This window comes from Melozone crissalis, unplaced genomic scaffold (assembly GCF_028551555.1).
Source record: "Melozone crissalis strain CALT ecotype California unplaced genomic scaffold, PUWL_Pcris_2 ptg000006l_1, whole genome shotgun sequence".
In the NCBI taxonomy this organism is placed as follows: Eukaryota; Metazoa; Chordata; class Aves; order Passeriformes; family Passerellidae; genus Melozone; species Melozone crissalis.
Genome location: NW_026535784.1, coordinates 18,992,967 through 18,998,773, shown reverse-complemented (window position 1 = coordinate 18,998,773; position 5,807 = coordinate 18,992,967). Strand labels below are relative to the sequence as shown.

The 5,807-nt window shown below is 36.6% G+C and overlaps 1 non-coding gene across 1 annotated transcript; it reads right to left on the bottom strand.

The window, feature by feature from the left end:
* Window positions 1-320: 320 nt before the first annotated feature.
* Window positions 321-430, bottom strand: LOC128950974 (U5 spliceosomal RNA). Its single transcript, XR_008484410.1, has one exon. It is a non-coding gene; the product is annotated as a U5 spliceosomal RNA (small nuclear RNA).
* Window positions 431-5,807: the final 5,377 nt, after the last annotated feature.

The window sequence follows — 5,807 nt, the reverse complement described above, 5'->3', positions numbered from 1 at the left end:
TGCCACGCCCTCAGAAATGGGCCATGCCCTCTCGATGTGCCACGCCCTCACAGCTGTGCCACACCCTCTCGATGTGCCACGCCCTCACAGCTGTACCACACCCTCAGAGATGTGCCACACCCTCAGAAATGTTCCACGCCCTCAGAAATGTGCCACGCCGTCAGAAATGTGCCACCCCCTCAGAGTTGTGCCACGCCCTCAGGGATGTGCCACGCCCCTGTTTGTCCCTCCTGACTCACTCCTGTTTGCCCCGCTCTGGGTCCCCGTGCTCCCTGGAGGCCTCTCTTAATCACCCAGAGGAGAGTCCTGCCCTACACCTGTGTTGCTAATGAGAAAAATAAAAATTCTTGGCACTTGTGCCTGTTCGTCTCCATGGAAATCTTTAGTAAAAGGCAAAAGATTTATACAATCTGAAGAGAAACCAGAGTATTAATTAAGGTAAGTATTTCCGGTTAAAGCCAGGACATGAGGACTATGAGTTTACAGTAGCATTATATTTTTATAGCATCTGTATCTAGAAAAATGTAGAAACAGATTAAGAAATTGAACAAAGAGTTGTCATCACCCTACACATAAAGCTTTGGAATCACCTTTTCACTTACTTCTTTCTTTTATCATGAATCCTCTGACCCAGATTCAGCCATCTGGGGAATCTGGAAGGGAAATTTGATGGAAAACATTCCCTTCAAACTGAAGAGGGATTATCAGTCAGGGTGGAAAATGTGAATACCTCTATTCTTTCTAGCAATGGGTAGCTGCCATATCTCCTTCTACTTTTAGAGTCAGCTATATATGGTCATGTTTTAAGCACCTCTTTCTTGCAAATTTCTTTTGTGATGCTACAAATTAAAAGTAACCTCATATTAAGATGCAATCTGCTATTCATTGTTGGCCCATATGAAAGGATTGTTTAGGTACCTAGAAATTTCTATGTGTTTAAATATGTGATTTGCCAGTTTTATTGTTTATCATGTCTGCTTCTGATTCCCATCTTAATAGTGTACACCCTTCTAATGAATTATGCTTTTATATATATATATATCTATTTCTTTTTTTTTTACTAAGCCCTTTTTAATTCACTGAAGAAATTGTATTCAGTAACAACTGAATAAATGTCATTTGATTAGTCCTTATCAGTGAGAGAGGTTAAGACATAGACATTTTATCAGTCCATTATTAAGCTGTGAGCATTCTGTTTAATTCAGCTTGTTTCAACTTACTGACAAACTCCTGGTAGACAAACACCTCATTCTTGATTACATAAAGAAAATACTTTTACTGTAAGGCCATCATTTGACATCCAGTTGTGCTGGTTTTGGCTGGGGTAGAGTTAATTTTCTTCACAGTGGCTAGTATGTTCTGCCTACTGTCAATTTAAGATAGAAGTGTCTGTGTCCATTTACACTTCCTAGATGTAGAAACTATGGCATGGTGCTATTTTGATCAAATGTCTTGAAAATGAATGGGAAAAGGCAGTGGAGTCAGATATCTTCATAATTAACTGAGAAACTGAATCCTTTTCATAGGTTTATGTCTACTGATAGTCATTGGTACTGGAGCATTTAATCATGACCTAAATCTTTTTAGCTTCTTAGCTCTGGCTAGAGAATGAATTTACATTACCAAGAGAGAAAAAAAAAAAAAAAACAGGAAAAAAAGGAGAAATTAAGCAGGAGATGATAAAAAGTGCAGTGGAATTAATGAACTATACTCAGGTGCAAATTAGTGCAATATATGTACCTTCAACAAAATCTATTTTGTCCTTTGCATAATTGCTTTTGCTTCTGTACTCTGTATAATAAACTAGGTACTAGGTGAGGAAAAACAAGTGGCACACATTTACACATGCTATGTCTGTTCTCTGGTTATTGTTTAAAAAGTGGCAAATGTTCTGCTTCAAAAGATTATGCCAATTAAAATGGCATTTCTTTAAATGGAAATCTGAAAGAAAAAGCAACATAAATAATTTTCTGGAAGAAGGAAAGAAATCTTTTCTTCAGTCTTTGCTTAGTTTATTTTAAATATAGCTGTGGCTGCTCAGACTTTTGTTCTACATGAGGGCTGAATTTTGGAAAATAATGACGACATTTTTGCTTTTTATATTCCTTCTTTTTTCTTCAGTCTTTGTATTGGAAAACATGTATGTGATCAAATGTGCATAGAAATGTTACCTAGGTGAGTTCACATTATAAAAATAACCCAACCCAACACTTATTACAGTATTATCAAACCCAGCTATGCTTAGATTCAGGCAAATTGTGCATCATTCAACATCATAGTCTACCTTAAACTGTAGCTTTTGTTTCTGTTAATTCGTAGTTGAATAATTTTTGTTGTTATTTCAATACCAGTTATGAAAGTTGCCTCCATTAGCACTGTTTTTCAGTGTTATCTGCATTTTCATTTTCTATTTTCTTTCTACAGTTAACCATACAGTGTTTACTGCAAATTGTGTCTCTTCCCTGATACTCCTGTAAGTCACAAATTCCCTGAAATTTTTTCTTCTTGAAAGACCTCAGTGTATCAAAGAACATCTGTATATTGGGAAAAGACATCTTCTCAATATATTTGTTGGCAAAAGCACAATTTCTATTGATATACAATAAAGTTTTTATGATGGAAAAAATGCTTTAAAAATATTTTTTGAAGTACTTTAATAATCACACTTGTGTTATCTTCATTCAAAATGGTACTTCAGCTCCTGTGTCCCATTGGACTGATAAAATAAAAATCGGAAGACAAAGGAAATACTGTTGTAGCTACTTATCACTCAGTGAAAATAGTTTAGAAAATCATAGAATTATAGAATGGTAAGCATTGGAAGAGACCATAAATAATATCTTGTTCCATTTACCACTGGACCAGGTTACTCAGAGCCCAATCCAACCTGGCCTTGAATGACTCCAGTAAAGACTCAATGGAACTGTAAAGCTTCTGTTTCTCCTGATCCTTCCTCAGACCCAGAGAGAAAACAATCAGTTTTGAAATGAGAGCCAGTAAAGCAATATTTTCTGCATGGTCTCTAGAGTTTATAGGATATCTACTTTTAGATACCTGACCAATGAGAGTTAGGGTGGTGTAGAACCCTGAGCACTTTGGGAGAAATATCTAGAAATGAAAATTGGCATTTCAAAAAGTGAGGTACAAAGCAAGACTATTAAGGAGCACCAAAGACAGGATCAGCTGTGTAGACAGATGCAACAGTCTCACATGGTATATTTTGGATAAACACTTCCAGTTGTGTCAGGTTTATCACTAGCTAATATGCTATTAAAGCACTGCATAGAGAAACTACTGATTCCAGCAAGTCATCTAAATTGCACTCAGACATGATGGTTTTCTTGCTCCTTGCAAAAGTCTTGTTTGACTTGTATGACTTAATATGGGGTTTTTCCTGCAGATTTGGAACCACATACCAAATTACAAAATTATCTATTGAGCTTTCTGTGTGATATTTTTCACAAGCCAGAAACTCCGAAGATACTTGCCAGGCTATTGTGCAAAGACTCTGTCCATCAGCAAAGAAAATGGGTGAATGGTTTGAGAAAGAAGACAAAAGCTGGTTGAAACAAAACCCAAGTATTTCAGGAACACATAGAATTTCTAGTGGACAAAACTGCTTTTTAGGCATAGGAAACTGTTGGAGAATTTTGCTCAGACATGGCTTGAAGGAAAAAAGGCCATGAAAATATACAGCTGATTGAAAAGTAAAAGGTAGCTGTAAACAGCAAAGTTCTCAGACACGTTCCTGTAAACAGCAAAGTTCTCAGGCTTGTTTTTTAATAACAAGTAAATACCTTGTCCTTGGATAGTGATGGGAAAGCAGGATGACAAACATGGAGGCCTTGAGAACAGTCAATAACAGGATGAGAAAAACAAGTTTTGGTCTCAATAAGAAACCACAGGTATGGAAAACAAAAGGAGGGGTTGGTGTGTAATCTGTAGCCAATAATGAGCTCAGGTTTTGCAATATGTATGAACTTAATTAACACGGTTATAAAAGTGTGCATGCTGGATCAATAAATCGGAGTTCGATGCTGATCAATAAGGGTGGGTCGGCTCCCTTCGCCTCCTCAGGAAACTACAACAATCCTAGAGAAGAGCTGAGTACAGAGAGTTTGTCTGGAACTGGTATCTTTCACATTTACTACCGAGTATATATGATCTTATATTTCCAGAACAGATTGGTTTGTGCTGCAGATCAATCCTGCTATTCACTGAAAATAAATGCAGATATGTGCAGAATAATTTATTCTCCTGCACATAATATTCTCACAGCACTTCAGCTGCCCTAGCAAGTGGCTGAACCAACAGTGATGACAGGACCATAAAGTTTGCCATATATAAATATCCATGTTACTGCTCAGAAAAGCCTCTTGCCAGAAGCAGTTTGCTTGACAATCCTGGCATTATAGGATGCCAAGAAAGACAGCTAACCACACAGCCAAGTGTCTTTGGTTTCTAATGTCCATTCCATACAGGATAAAACTTCTCAGCTGCCCCCTACTCTGCAAAGCTTGAATTCTGTCAGTAAGCCTATTCTTTAAATCTCATACATCTCACACAACTTAAAGTTGTTAATTTCTGCGAAATTTTCTTACCATCTTTTCCAACAATTGTGCTGTATATCACTTGTATATACGTCTATGAAAGCTTGATGAATCATGAAGAAAAGTCCTGCAGAGAGATGCTACAGTGACTTTAATACTACAGATTGTGTGCACCTGTTTGTATGATTTAGTTTTTCAAATAAAAGTTAATTTTTCCAGCATCAGTTTGCCCCTGTTGTGACACATTTTTTGCAAATTGGTTTGCTTTGTGGAGTTTTTGTGTAAATCCACACCCATGGTTTTCACCAATCCTACCGCTGCTTATCTTTCTGAATAATTTCAAAGAATGCCATGTAATTGATTTTTTAAATCCTATTGAAACTGCACAGTAAAATATTTTTTATATATTTTCATCTTTATTTCCCACTGTCTCAACAAACATCTTAATAAAAATATGTTTCAGATATCTCTGCATATTCCTCACCTGCTTTCTTCTCATACATCTGTGTTCTGCAAACCTTGTTTACTCTCTCTACCACTGTCACAGGATATTTTTCAAAAGATAGTAAAAAATTTTGCCTGTAGATTTCCAAATAGATGGACTTAGCTTTATATGACATTAGGTCTCTTTTACCTCCTTCTAACTACACAAAGTGAAAGGGTCTCATCAGGTCCTGATTTACTTATGAATACAGTCTAAATCATGTAATCCTTGGCAAATTGCTGAGCCCAAGATTAAAGCAGACTACTCTGCTCAGCAAGACTCTGTCTGCAATGGGAATTTGAAAAGTGCAATCCAGACATCTCCAGACATGCACTGCAAAAATCTTCATCAACATAAAATTTACATATCTGCTGAACAAAAATCCCCGCCTGCCTTACATCAGGTGTTGGGATGCTGCTGTCATGAACAAATGCAGAGATGAAGGGTCTTGGAGGGAAGCAGAGTGAGAAATGTTTTAAATTGACTTTTATGCAGGAGTCTCATTTTTTCTTTCACTAAAGGAGATGCTGGTAGTGTCCATATGCTATGATCCACCTTTCTGTTACATAAGCTTAAGCACGTGGCCATTCCAGTTTATTTATTCCCTTGTATCTATAGATAAATAACTACATCTATTTTTTACATAATATAAATCTATAAAAATTAAAAATTAGCATAAAACGTGCATGAACATTGTTTTTATTGCAAAGTCTAGTAATTATGTCTAGGAATGTGAATGTACTAAGCAGTATCTGTCACAGAACCACACAATT